We start from the raw sequence: 15,475 nt of genomic DNA on the forward strand, positions 1-15,475 counted from the left end.
CGTAGGTGATTCAGATCCAATCACTATGCGAATCAAGAACAAATCATTGTCTTCCCTAATTTTTATCGATAACTTTTACAATAACTTTTCCAAAGTGTCAATTAAGTTTCAAATCGGTTAAAATAACGCAGTATCATAAAATTTCAAATTCCTTAGAAGTACGGAAAAAGACACATCACTAATTTCAACCAACCGGCAGTCCTATAATCCAATGTTAATGAAAAGTCAAAAGTGCAAAAAGAGCGTGAACGGCATTTTTTTTTTACAAAAATTAAAGTGAACTAGTACGGAAATTTGCAAAACAAAGTTAGTTTTAATCGGTAAAATGGCTTGAACATCGGCAAGCTCATCCAGGAAACAATTCCGATCCGATGACTATACAATTTTTTTAGTTGGAAAATGTGAAAGTGAACTCAAAGGCGCAAAGTTGCCGAGCATGAAACAAGATTTGCAATTATTTTTTTACAAAACGCGAGTGGAATAAAATTCGGTGAAAGTCGGTGTAAAAAATACAATTGATGCTACCATTGATTTTTATCAAAAAGCAAACATTAATACGATGACCGCAACCAACTGTGTGAAACAATTTTAATGCCGCCACCTGCTAAGATTTTTCTATACCGAAAAAAGTTATACCCCTATTTTTTTTTTTAGAAATCAACAAATTTTTAGAGACTGCTCAAAAACCTCCAAGTATGCCATGTATTTTATATGGGGAAAAAACAGATTTCATAGAAATGGTATAGAATTCTTGAAAATCAATATTTGTCCATCGGAAAACTCTGTTTCTCTTTAGGAGATTCCCAATAATACCCAATTGTTTATTTAAGAATTTTTTAATGGTAATAGTTACCAGTTTTATAGGTCCTCTAAAAACCCTAGATATGAAATGTAATCGGGGACCAATAAAAAATCGTTAGTATTAAAAAATAGTTAAATAAATAATTGGATATTATTATTGGAAGTCTTCTGAGGAGAAGTAGAGTTCTTCGATCAAAAAATATTGATTTTAAAGAACTCTATACCGTTTCTACGAAAACTTATTTTTTCCCAGTATAAAATACCTGGAACAAATTTAGCGCTTTGAGCACTCTCTAAATATTTTTTGATTTCAAAATAAAAAATAGGGGTACATATATTTTATCCGGTATTTAACAATCCTAGGGGGTGGCGGCATTGAAATTCTGACTTTACTTTATTTTGGGCCACCCTAACGTTCATACATATACATATACAGGGTGTCCTCAACGTCAAGCCGAAACGGGGTGACAGGATTGATTGTAACCATCATGAGAAAAATCAGAAAAAAAATCTATCCCATGCAGTTTGAAAATTATGGGCATTTAAGAAAAACCTAGAAATTTCGTCAAACTGTAACCATTTTTCGGTTGTTGTGGTTAATTTTTATTATTTTTGTTCATTTAAACTTTGCAACCTTAACCCTAAATAACATTTCTAGAACTTATGTCAAAAATAATGACACAATTGCCCCAAATTTTCTAGAATTAAGACTATTTGTTAAACTATGAACTTAAAATTTTTATAATTTGTCGACTTTGATAGGCCCTCCTTTAAAAAAAAAGTACTAAAGTGCCTTGGAAAGTGCCATTAAGGGCCGTTTGCACCATGTCTAGTTAACGCTAACTGGAGGTACATCCTTCAGTTAAGCACATCCACTGCTTTATCGATCACATGTTATATGATGGGTGTCGATAACGTCGATAAAGATGTTTAACTGGGAGTTAGAATTAACTAGACATGGTGCAAACGGCCCTAAGAGTTCGCGCATTTAATCAAGATTGTAAAATGGTACAATACTTATTAGTTTCATACCAAAAAAAAAACTAGTAAAAAAATAAAAACCTCAAATAACCCATGGTACAATAAAAACAGGTAGAAGCCAAATTGACATCGAACCTACAAAAGTCAAAGTTTTCGGGAGAGTAAAAATAAAAATGAGCGTGTGTGAGGAAAAATAAAAAATTACATTTCGCTGGTTGACGTTTTTGAGTAAATTTGAAGTTTTGTTTCTATTTATTTATTTTTTTAGTTAAAATTTGTTAATTTGTATGTTGTTTTATGTTTTTAATTTATGAGTTGCAGTGTTGTTGGAGGGACTTTCCGGCATAAGGGTCATAGGAACAGCACTTGGCATCAAACGTGCCTTTCCTGTACCTCCCGGTGCATTTATGAAATCTGCTGCTTTAAAATGTTTAACGCACAGCAAGGCATTTCGCTGCAGCTCTGGCCCACAGCTGCTTTCGCAACGCTCTTTACGCGAAGGACATTGAGGCACGTTAAATGGTATCTGCTTTATATTTAACACCACATAAAAAACAACGCTTCGGTGTTGCATTTTTAACACATACATTAAGTATAAACTGCACAACACTACAAAAATTCAAATGTTAATTAAAATTTGTTATTAACGAACATTCAAAAAAAAAAAAAACAACGATATGACATTCAAAGCGTAACGAAATATAGGAAATAAAAGAAAAACAAGTTGAAGTTTAAAGGTTTGGTTCTCATGAGAGCAACGTCATTTTGGCTTCTACCTGTATTTATGTGCCTTGCAAATAACCCGATTTTTGCTAACCCATTTTACTCAGTTCAAATGTTTTTTATTCGCACAAGCTCTTGGTAGGTTCTTAATTTTACGGCAAAATGATGAGAGATATGGATAGTGGACATGTTTCCCATGAGCGAGCGAGACAGATAGTGACGCCACTTTTACCAAAGTCAACAAAAGTAAGTAAAATTAATAAAATAATGAAAAATCTTGACCTAGTTTAGTTTAGGTTTATTGGAATAAAAGTCAGATAGGGAAATAAAAATTTTTATTACAATAAATGTTCAAATTGTTTACTATCAGCCTCAATACACGCCCAACATCTTCTTAAAACAGATCTACTTATTAGCCGGGCATATCCTCGAGAGCGGATGTCCTCAGCAGCTTGAGAAATTCGTTCACGCAGCTCGGCTACGCTCTCAATAGGCTTTGAATAAACTTTTTCTTTGAGAACGCCCCAATAAAAAAACCAGGGGATTTAAATTAAATTCTACGTACATTTTAAATAAAACATAATGTAGAATTTTTCTAATATATACATAGTTAAAAAAAGAAAAGCAAACTCAAAGGAATTGGTGTAATTTCGACAGTTTTGGTCGAAAAAGCTCAACCCGGAACCCCTAGGAGCCACCTGAAAGCTTTTAAATCAATTACGTATTTATTTATATCCCCAACATCACATTATTCTGTGCGAAAACTTTTGGATTCATGCATTTAACATTTTTCGTACAACATAAAGGCCACTCTAATGTACACGCCGATGTCTTGGCCGTGACTTATTTACGTACCCCGCGGGGAGTTAGGTTAGGTTAGGTTATTGTCGCAGTCAGTTCAAGTTACCAACTCACTTAGACCTTTTGAAGGTCCATTGTAGTACCACTACAGAACACGGGAACCTCGGTGACTATTCTTCAGAGAACCAACTTGAGGCTCTTATAAAGCGTATAATCGGTTTTATTCCTACGCGTGATAAGTCCGTAAAAGGCTAAAGAAGGGCCTGCCTAAAAAGCCTGCTCTCCTCTTGGCCAACGCTGGGAAACTACAGAAGAAGTGCTCTACGGTTTCTTCCTCTTCCTGATCTCTGCAACTTCTGCAATATTCTTGGGAGAAAATTCCTAGTCTTGAAGAGTGCTAGCCAAATAGCCAATGACCGGTTACACAAGCCGTGACCTTCGCAATATCCTCTCTTGAGAGGCACAGCAACTCTTTCGTCTTTTTCTTTTCTATTTGCGGCCAAAGTCGCCTGGTTTTTCTACAAGTGCCCTCCTCTAGCCATGACCTGTTGGTCTCATGGATCATGCTATTTCGAAGTTCTAATTTGCAGGTTGCCATGGGTATCCCAATAGTGCCCTTGTTTTCGCATAGGGGTAGATTGGTACCTTTCCTGGCTAGCTCATCGGCCCTGCAGTTTCCTTTAATATCTCTGTGTCCCAGAACCCATATGAGGCTGACCTTGAACACGGCGCTAATATCGTTTAGAGCTGCGAGGCATTCCTCCGCAACCTTCGATCTCAGCATTACCATGTTCATTGACTTAATGGCCGCCTGGCTATCCGAGAAAATATTAATCGTAGTCTTCGTTACGGCATGCGTACTAAAGTGCACGGCCACCTCCTTTATAGCTAAAACTTCTGCCTGATAGACACTGCAGTGGTGCGGAATTCAGACGGATAGTTCCAGTCCTAGTTCCTTAGAGAAAACTCCGTAGCCAACCCTATTGTCTAGCTTAGATCCATCTGTGAAAAAATTCAATTCCCCCCGTATCCATGGTATTGGTGTTTGTCATTCTCTCCTTGACGGGATGCTCGTCTTCAAGAGCCTATCGAAGATTGGTTTGGGAGCGGAGTAGTCAACATCTTGGTTGTAACTACGCAGAGTGTGAAGTATGAAGGCGTGACCAAACTGCCGATCCTTCCATAGCACCATACTTTTTAGTCTGAGCGCTGAATCGGCGACCGCGTATATTCCCACCAGGTTTATTGCGGGAAAATTGGTTATTATCTCCAGCGCCTTATTTAGGGTGGTTCTTAAGGCACCTGAGATGCATAAAAACGCTGTTTCTTGGACCTTACTCAATAGTTTTAGGTAACTTGCATTTAGAGTTGCTGGCCAGCATACAAGTATATAAGAGTATTGGCCTGACCACCGAGGTGTACAGCCAATGTGTAGTACGAGGTGTTAACCCCCACTTGATTCCGACCGCTTGTTTCCAAGTGTATAGTGCAATGTTGGCCTTCCTTACTCTTTCCTCTATATTAGGTTTCCACGTATGTTTCCTGTCTAATATGAGTCCTAAATACTTAATATTCTCCTCCAAGGATATCTCCACACCCATAAAGATTAGCGGGGAAACTATGGAAAGCCTGTGTTTTCTTGTCAAGAGAGAATTGCTTCGGTTTTCTCGGGGTTTATTCCGAGTCCCCTACTCTCTGTCCAGTTTCTAAGCGTGGCCATGTTAGAGCGCAGAATCTCCTCTCTTGGGTATTTGCCTTTAACGGCAATTGCCAGGTCGCACAGTGCCGCCTAAGTGGGCAAAAATCGAAAAAATCATCGTTTGCAATGTTAACGTGTTTGGTATTTTTGTAAAGGTAATTTATCCGCTAAAAAGAATTAAACAGAAATGTCCCTATAAAGTAAATTATATGCCGACAGGAAGCCACTAAATTGGACAAATTTTATACTAAGAATTTTAATAAGAGCATAGCCATGCGTAAGCTTTTCACGGAAACAAATGTCAAAAATACATTCTTTGAAAAAAAAATGTTGGTTTGACGTTTTTTGTTTCCATATAGATAGTAGAGAACTGCAGGAATAAAAATGTTGGAATAATATTAAACACAGGGTGTCCCTGCGGTATTCCAGAAAAACTTTTTTTTTATCAATCAATTTTCCAAAAATGCCCGATGACTGGAATTTAAGTGTGCTCTGCCCAATCCACAAGAAAGGTAACCCCGCCATTGGCGCCAACTACCGCGGGATCAGCCTTCTAAGCATAGGTTACAAGGTCTTATCGAGCGTATTGTGTGAAAGACTGAAGCCCACCGTAAATGAACTGATTGGGCACTGATAAGGCCTGGTAAATCCACCATAGACCAGGAATTCACAATACGCCAAATCTTGGAAAAGACCCGCGAGAAAAGGATCGACACTCACCACCTATTTGTCGACTTTAAAGCCGCTTTTGACAGCACTAAAAGGAGTTGCCCATACGCCGCTATGTCTGAATTTGGCATTCCCTCAAAACTCATACGGCTGTGTAAAATGACGTTGAGCAATACCACCAGCTCCGTCAGAATTGGGAAAGACCTCCCCGAGCCGTTCGTCACCGAACGGGGTTTCAAACAGGGCGACTCCATTTCATGTGACTTCTTTAATCTGATGTTGGAGAAGATAATAAGAACTGCAGAACTGAACCGCTCAGGAACAATTTACTACAAGAGCGTGCAATTGTTGGCTTATGCCGATGACATCGACATCATCGGTAACAAAAACCGCGAAGTCTGTTCTGCCTTTTCCAAGTTGGATAAGGAAGCAAAGCGAATTGGTCTGGTGGTAAACGAGGACAAGATGAGGTATCTCCTGTCATCAAACAAACAGTCAGCGCGTTCGCGCCTTGGCACCCACGTCACTGTTGACAGTTACAATTTCGAGAAAATAGAGAATTTTGTTTACTTGGAAACCAGCATTAACACCGAAAATAATAAGCATGGAAATCCAACGCAGAATCACTCTTGCCAACAAGTGCTACTTTGGACTGAGTAGGCAATTCAGGAGTAAAGTCCTCTCTCGACGTACGAAAACCACGCTCTATAAGTCACTCATTATGCCCGTGCTGGTATATGGCGCAGAAGCATGGACAATGACAACATCCGATGAGGCGGCTCTTGGAGTTTTCGAGAGAAAGATTTTGCGGAAGATTTACAGGCCTTTACGCGTTGGCGACGGCGTGTACCAAAGACTATAGAACGAGGAGCTGTATGAGCTTTAAAATGACATGGACATAATGCAGCGAATTAAAATACAGCGGCTCCGCTGCTCTGAAAGTATTCAACTCGGAACCCGCTGGTGGTAGCAGAGGAAGAGGGAGGCCCCCACTGCGATGGAAAGATCAGGTGGAGAAGGACTTGGCTTCACTTGGCGTCTCCAATTGGCGGGTTTTTAGCTTTCGAAAGAAGAAATAAAAGCCTGCTAAGTTTTTGCACTTTTGGAATTAATGGGTTTTTTGCTAATGCATAAAATAATTTTTTCATTTTTTGTCAGTGCTATCAGATCTGCACGATTCGTTCTATTTTGAAAAATGAAGTGTTACATTAAAACTCTTGACCTGTGGTCAATAGAGGTTTATATTTTTTTTAAAGAGTTGCCTCCTGTTGAAAAATTGAATGCAGTTTTTTTAATAAATTGAATGAATTATTAAGAGATGGGTATCAGTCGAAATGTGTATGAATAAGGTTTATTTATTAACTAAATGTAGAGGGTTGCCACCTGTTTAAAAAATCAAATTCCATTTGAATTAAAGGAATAAGGTAGTTGAAATAGATAGGTATCACCATATGGGAGTCAGACGAAAGAGGTTTAAGGTTTTAGCTTGCAAATATTACGGAGAGGGTTGCCACCTGTTTGTGAAGCCAAATTTAAACTAAAAAAATAATAATACTTGTGTGAAGCCAAAGGTTTACCACATCGTATTTGGCATTTTATTACAAATGCATACATTGTCAATCAGTGATTTGTTCTGATTACATACGTTTTAAATTACTGGACTATTAAATTAACTCAGGTATGTTTTTACTCTACACTATTTCTTGCTAAATACGCAAACATTTTTCTTATGTCTGCTACCCACATTTATATACATATTTCAGTTAACTTATTTCCTTAATTAAAGTGAATTTGATTTTTTAAACATGTGGCAACCCTTCTCCGTGCCGTGGAGAAGTAAAGCATTTCCAAAGCCATTTAAATTGATACCCATATTGTAATATCTAATTCATTTAACTTATTAAATAATTTTAAGAACAATTGTAACAGGCGGCAACCCGCTAAAAAAAATTAAACCTTATTGCACATCTACAGGCCAAGATCTATCATTTGACACCTCACGCTTGAAAATAGAACGAACTATGTATATGTACAGTGTACATACCTATGTAAATCCCACAAGAACCCAAATTTTCAAATTCAAACTGCATTTACAGTGTAAGCAAGAAAGTTATCCAAAAATAAATTGCAATTTTGAATTTAGCGTCCTCAATTTTACTAAGAAATTCATTTAAATCCGTCCATAATTCTATTTTTGCCCACATTTTATATGGAAGGGAAGCACTGTGGGCCGTCAGCATATGCTGTGACGTTGCAACCCCCCTCTCTAGTGCCACCAGCAGAGAGTTCACCGCCAAATTCCAGAGAAGAGGGGAGAGAACCCGTCCCTGAGGAGCGCCTCTACACACCTTTCTGCTTATTGTGGTGTTGCCAAGCTTAGCGGTTATCGTCCTGCTGACAAGTATAGACTCAATCAGCACCGCTACATTCTGGTCAACTCCAAGCTCTTCTAAGGCACCCATTATGCCGGTTGCGTTACTACTGTTGAAGGCGCATTCTATATCTACAAAGGCAACCAGAGCATACTCTTTATCTAATAAATTTTTTTCCACTAACCCGACGAGCGAGTGTAAGGCGGTTTCCGTGGATTTGCCTTTCGTATAGGCATGCTGCGCTGGGGAGAGCCTACTTATTGGTATCACGCCCCGTACATAATCATCCACTATCCTCTCTAAAATTTTAAGAAGGAGAGACGTAAGACTGGTGGGTCTGAAGTCCTTGGGGTTGGTATGGCAGGACCTGACCGCCTTGGATATGAAGGAGACTTTTGTCTCTCTCCAGCCTAGCGGAATGTAGCCCATGTTAAGACAGCTTCTTATAATAACCACAATGAACGGAGATAAAATGCCCCGTGATTGCTACAGCTCTAGGAGTTAGGAAACTAGAAAGAGCGCGAGCACGCTTCAAGCACTCCAAGACATTTTTTCCAACTTGAGATGGCCTGACCCCATGCGCCTAATTAAGGGTTAAGTCTTACCGCAGTAATTCCGGAAAGGCGTTTAGCACCAATCAAAATGAAAGTAAACAAAATAGCTTGAGTGTGGCATAGACCAATGCTCAAGTTTGCGCGCCAAAATTACCGCGGAATGTCTCCCTTTTGTGCATATCGCTTTAAATACAAATTTTGGACATTTTATTTGCGAGGGCTTAAAATCGCCTTGTTCGCCCAGCTTGCGAGGGGTGGCGCTTTTAAATGAGTGTGTATTTAAGATTCGATACGATACAAAGGTTCTGGTACTCGATTCCAAAAAGTATCGAATAAAAAGTGTCGGTATCAAATGGCAAAATAATCGATATGGTATCGTATCGTATCGAAATTCGTGTCCCTACTCATTGAATGGAGTGTGTAGAGAGACTTAATGCGCTGGCTGAGATTAATGATAAAAGGTATGTTCGTTAAAACTCTCCAGTACAAACATCCAACAGCCAAATTCAGGCGAAATATCATCTGTTCTCTCATAAGAGAAAAATATTCAGAACAGTACGCGAACAGAAAATTTGCAGTTAGACGAACAGCGAATAGAATTTTTGTTTACGTTCAAAAGAGTAAAATTTAAAACAAAACTTTAAGCGTGGGCAACAATGATGTTTTGTAATTAAGGTAGAATTGAATATGCGCTATCTGGGAATACAATACCTATAACATTTATTCTTGGCACTATATCCAAACATAAATGCGTGTTAAGCAAGCAATGAAACAATTTGTTATTTTCTAAGTTTGCGAATACAACTTCACACTCAAATTTAAGTCATTCATAACAAACATTTTATGAAGAAAATCCACGTTACGGCCTTCTTTAGAAAAAATATATTCGTTTAAAATAAAAATAAGCGAAATCGGCCCAATTTTATATAACCCTGCCTCAGCGATAAGGCTAGTAGCAATTTCTAACAGATTTTGGATCGCTTAGTCAAAAATGGAAACACATACAAATATATATTTGAATTTTAAGAAAACAAGGTAAATAGCAAAATCGGCTAAAAAAGGCAATTTTTTTTTACAAAACGGCTAACAAATCGGCTTCCCGTTAAACCGAAATTTCTCCGGATGTTTGTTATCGCAACCGGCTAAATCTTGCCGGTAAACGGCTAAAATGGCAACACTGGTTGCCAGTTGCCATCGGTTATATCATTTCGGCAACTAGCAACGCAACTGAAGTTCGGTTGCTATCGATAATCGACCCATTATTCTTCTTCGATTTTCGAAACATTTTACTAGCAATGAGCTCCTAACAGAGAACTATTTAAGTAGTACAAAATCTAACTGATTTTGATAAAAAAACGCATGAGTCCTAGGAAGTCGTGAAATTTGATGTGTAAATATATGCGTACGGCTCGGAAAAGCATACAAGTACGTTTACATATAAATATAATCTCAATCAAAGCTCGTTTGTTAATCACTTCGTTTACCCAGGCGCAATGGAAATTTAACATTCATTTCTTTTATTCATTTTAATTTTTAATTCTTGTAATACATGAAATTATCGGTATGATTACTAAAATATGATATATGTATGTATATACCTATGCACTTTTGACTCAAGGGTGTTAAAATATCTTGAAAATACTGCATGAATTACTGTTGTTGAGCTTGTAGTTTAAGCATTTCTATTTGTACATATTCCTAAATTTAGTTTTTCTTTTAGGAATATAATCTGTGGTTCCACTTCATCTGTCGCAAAGTTTAGGTAGAAGTCATGAATATATATAACTAGCATCCTCCAATGGAAATAATTAATTTATCTTCACGAATCATGAAATTTCCTTTAAAATACCGTTCAATCGCTAGTGTATATTTTGCGGTAAATAAAACGCGTTGGAAGAAAAAGGAACATTGTTTGCTTTTTATTTATCCGGCTGAAAAGCTCCTTAAACTACCCCAAAGGAAATTGAAAAACTGTCCTTAGAGACAAAACAGTAGTTGACTAACGCTTTGACTAAAGGCTAAAAACATTAAGTCGGAAGTCCTTTTCTAAATTCTGACTAATTAGTCATTTGGTGAAGTCACTTAGTGACTTCCATTTTCAGTGCAGTCACAAAAATATTTGTAACAAACGACATGTAATAATTAATATCAGCCTGATATCGGCTGAGGTTGGGGATTGCGTTGTATTTAATGTAGGCCCTTGTAACATTAGGATAGCGGTGCAGCATGGTTATCGCCGAAGACTTATCAATCATGTACGCTATAAATTCGTTTTGAATAGACTAGTGCGATATATTACCCTGTAGGCATGGCTCTTCTAAAAAAAAAATGTTAAAAGTATTTGCCAAAAAAGTTAATTACAATTATGTACTACAAAATTGGTAACACCTATTAAATAAAAGTATATTAAAATTACTACCGCTCTCCTCCCATTTGTCATCTCGTTCCATGTCGTTGGTATTGAATTCGTTTACCACGATACTTTTGGGCGTTGATCTCGCCTATTTTTTCATTTGTAACTGATGGATTAACAGATCGAATAAATTTTAATTTAACTTCAGGACAATGCACTGAAGCAACAATCAACTTCAGTTTACTTAGGTTAGGTTAGGTTAGGTAAGCGGGCTGCCTCCACATGTGCACACTTGGACTCGACTAAGCTGTCCGTTGTGATGCCCTTAGAGGTGGGGAAGGGGGGAGAGAAAGAGGGACGCAGGGAGGGTAGGGGGAAAGAGGGGGAAGCTATGGGAGAAAGAAAGACGATACCTATGGCTTTTTGCCGGAGAAACGCTCCGTGCTCACAACGAAGCACTTCAGTCGACTGATGTCCACACCCGAGAGCTCATCGGGTGCGACACAAGGTGCTCAAACCTTAGGCTCGCAAAGGCAGGGCACCAGAGCAGCAGATGTTGAGATGAGTCCACCTCATCGTCCTCCATGCAGCTGGTGCAGTAAGGGTTATCCGCGACACTCAGCCTTACCGCATGGTTACCAATCACACAGTGACCAGTAAGCACTCCCACCAATAGTGAGAGATGCAGCTTGCTTAGTCTTAAGAGCTCCTTAGACCGCCCCCGGTCCACCCGTGGCCAGAAAGACTTTGCCACCTTGCACTCCAAGGTGTTGGCCCAGCGCTCGCTGAGCTGACTAAACGCCCATCTGTCCAGAAGCAGACAACACGAGGTCAGAGGAGCCCCCTGACCCTCCCTATCCGAAAGTAATTCCTCGAGGGTTCCCTGTCTTGCTAGCTCATCAGCCATTTCGCTGTGACCTGGAACCCAAATAAGCTTAATAGCAAAATAGTTACACGCGGTCGATAGGGAAGTCAAACACTCCCTCACCGTTTTCGAACGCACCGTCAGGGAACCAAGAGCCCTGATGGCAGCCTGACTGCCCACCTTCCCATCCAGCTTCGATCCATCTGTAAATAAGTTTACAGGTCCTTGGTTCCAGATACTGCACCCCTCCCAGTCTTCCCTCGCCGGAATGTGGGTGGTAAAAGATCCATTCGGACCCAGAACCGGCGTGCAGTGGTCTGTCCGAGTCGGTAGGAACCGGAAGTTTCTTAGAATTTTGGAGAGCCTATAGCTCGAGGTGAGCTCGAAGCCCACCCCTCTTAGCCTTACTGCGGCACGCGCAGCGGAAACCCTGCCAGCTATGTCTATAGGCACAACATTTAACATGGCATTAAGCGCAAGAGTAGGTGTGGTTCGAAGTGCCTCACTGATTGCAATTAAGGCAGCTCTTTGCACCTTCCTCAGCTGCTTGACGATGTAGGCCTTGTCAAGTGCGTTCCACCAGACGAGTACCCCATATAATATGGTTGGCTTGATTATAGTCACAGTATATACAGTAATAAACCTTTTTGAGTACTCCTCGGGGGTAAAATCTGATTAGGGTTGATAATGGGAAGGAGCATGAATTTTGCCGATTCAGAGTTGCTTACAAATTTACTGTGGTATGAAAGGGAGCCACAACCGTACTATGGCAGAGTGGACAGGTAATTTTGTAAACGAACCTTTTCTTATAATTTTGAAGAGATAATTGCTATTTATTTTTCAATATTCCGATATCCAGCGTGTAGCCAGAGGCAGTGGCATGTGAGCCTCATAAAAATCTACTCTATCATGTTGGAGCAGGTCCGGGTAATGAACCATAGAATGTGCTGGCTGAACTTATGACCACCATAACCTTCGGAGTCTCCAAGCAAATGCGTGTCCTGAGTTTATACTGTAGCCATTCATAGCAATTACTATTGTATGTGTGTATGATTCATATTTGTGGCATTCTATATTTTGATGTTGAGTATTTTTGAGGAGCTCCGGGTAATGGTTACTCAAACTTGGGTGAGCTTAGTGAGCTCTCTGGGCGGATGCGCTGGCAGGCTTTGGAGTCTCTATAAATATACAAACCTTGATTTGTTTTAGGATAAAGACCTAAATATATTCGGAAATTTAGAATTTTCCTTGATAAATTCACAAAATTCACATTTTTCATAAAAATATAATCTTACAATGGATATTTTATTGATTTTGAAACTTATATTTAAGAAAACTCCATTCAGTGCTATAATTACGATTTGAGTTTGCAGTTTAAAGAAATACAAGCAATAATTATATACTTTACTATTGATATTATTCTTAATTAAGCATTGATATTATATTTAACCTACATTTTATATATTTTATCCTCGAAAAGAACTTTTTCCAAACATGAAGCGAAATTCCCCATAGTAAGTGTTGCCATGCGCGCAAAACGAAAACGCTGCACACAACCCAAAAGTACTCCTCGGGAACCAATTGTTGAAAAACTGCGAAAAGGTTTATTACTGTATATACTGTGATTATAGTTTCATAAAGCCAATGCACTACCTTCGGCGAGAAGCCCCAGCGCTTACCAATGGCCCCTCTGCAACAATACAGTGCTACTGTAGCCTTCTTGACTCTTTCCTCCACGTTAGGCTTCCAGGAAAGCTTACTGTCAAGGATCAAGCCCAAGTACTTCACCCTGTCAGAGAGCCGCAGAGGAAGACCACCCATTGAGGGAAGACGGCAATTCGGTATCTTATACCTCCTAATAAAGCGAACCAACTCCGTTTTACTGGGATGCACACCCAGCCCGCAGCTAGAAGCCCAGTTTTCAACCAAGCTCAAGTAACCCTGCATAAGCTCAAATAGTGCTTCCGGGAACTTTCCTTTTGTTATCAATACTACATCATCGGCATAGGCAACCACCCGACAGCTACTTCTTTCCAGAGCCACAGACTACAACGACCCAAAGTAATGGCGAGAGAACTCCCCCTTGCGGTGTACCTCTACTCACACACCTCCGGATTGAAGCGTTGCCCCACTCTGCCGCGACAGTTCTATTGCAAGGCAAGCGGTAAATAAACCTGACAAGGTCGGCTCGGACCCCTAGCTTATTTAGGGAGTTAACTACAGCCTCAGGCAAAACATTATTAAAGGCCCCTCGATATCAAGGAAGTCATCGACCGCAAATTCCTTCTGAGAGAAGGATTTCTCGATATCTTCAACGACCGTGTGTAAGGCCGTTTCGACAGACCTGCCCTTACAGTAAGCATGCTGATCCAAGGAAAGGCGCTCCCTGAGGATCCCGCTTCTTAAATGCAGATCGATCAGCCTCTCCAGCGTCTTCAGAAGAAACGAGGAGAGACTTTTCGGCCTGAAATCCCTGGGTGATACATGAGAGGCTTTACTCGCCTTGGGAATGAACACGACTCTGACCACCCTTCAAGGACCCGGAAATGACCCTTAGCGAGACAACCCTCGAAAATGGGCATCAACCAGCGGAACGACACTTCTGCAGATTTCTGCAGTTGGGCCGGTATTATGCCGCCGGGGCCCGGGGTCTTGAAGGGCTTGAAGGAGCCAATGGCCCAAATAAGGCGATCCATAGTTAGGATTTCCGAGACATTCGTCTCGGGGATCGACTCCTCTAACCGGATCCCTCCCGGGTCCGGGTTGAAGGGGAAATGAGCATCAAGGAGCAACCGGAGAGACTCCTCGCTGCTCATTGCCCAGCCGCAGCCCTCATCCCTGATGTATCCCAGGGGAGCGGGATTCTCAGAAAGAACTCGCCGAAACCTTGAACACTCCTGACTACCCTCCAGGCTTTCGCAGAACGGTCTCCACGATGTCCGCTTCGCTTTTCTGATCTCGGACTTATATATCCCAGGCCCAATCTTATACAGTGCCCAGTCGGAGGCTGATTTACTCTTCCTGGCCCTATTGAAAAGGCCTCTGCTCGAGGCCCTAAGATCAGGGAACTCCTCCGACCACCAGAGCGGTTTGCTCTTACCTTTGTGGTAACTCAGGGGACAAGGCATATCAATGGCCCTTTTACACGAAGTGGTGAACACTCCAATTAATTCGTCAATTTCGCCTTCACTCCAGGTCTCGCCCCACGGGCGCAACCGGAAGCAATTCCTGCAGACTTCTGCAGTATAAGTCCCAGTTGGTTCTCCTCAGATTCCTGTAAGGTTTTTACTTAGGACGCGCTTCGTCCAAAGCGAATTGTATGTACCGATGATCGGAAAAGGAGTGCTCACTAAGGACTCTCCAGCCAGATATACGGGACATAATATCAGAAGAGACCAACGTGATATCTAAAACCTCTTCTCTACTAGCCGTTACAAAAGCGGGGTCGCTCCCCTTATTACATATACATAAATTTTCATTAAGTTTAAAATTAAAGAGTGACTCACCTCTACTGTTGATATCTGAGCTGCTCCAAATCGTATGGTGGGAATTCGAGCCAGACCCAATAACAACGCGGATCCTCCTGCATCTAGCTTCTGCCACCGCATTCCTTATTAAGCACGGAGGTGGCTCCACCGCGTCCTCGTGCGCCATATA

Source organism: Rhagoletis pomonella, unplaced genomic scaffold (assembly GCF_013731165.1).
Source record: "Rhagoletis pomonella isolate Grant_MI unplaced genomic scaffold, Rhpom_1.0 Rhpom_scaffold_00003, whole genome shotgun sequence".
In the NCBI taxonomy this organism is placed as follows: Eukaryota; Metazoa; Arthropoda; class Insecta; order Diptera; family Tephritidae; genus Rhagoletis; species Rhagoletis pomonella.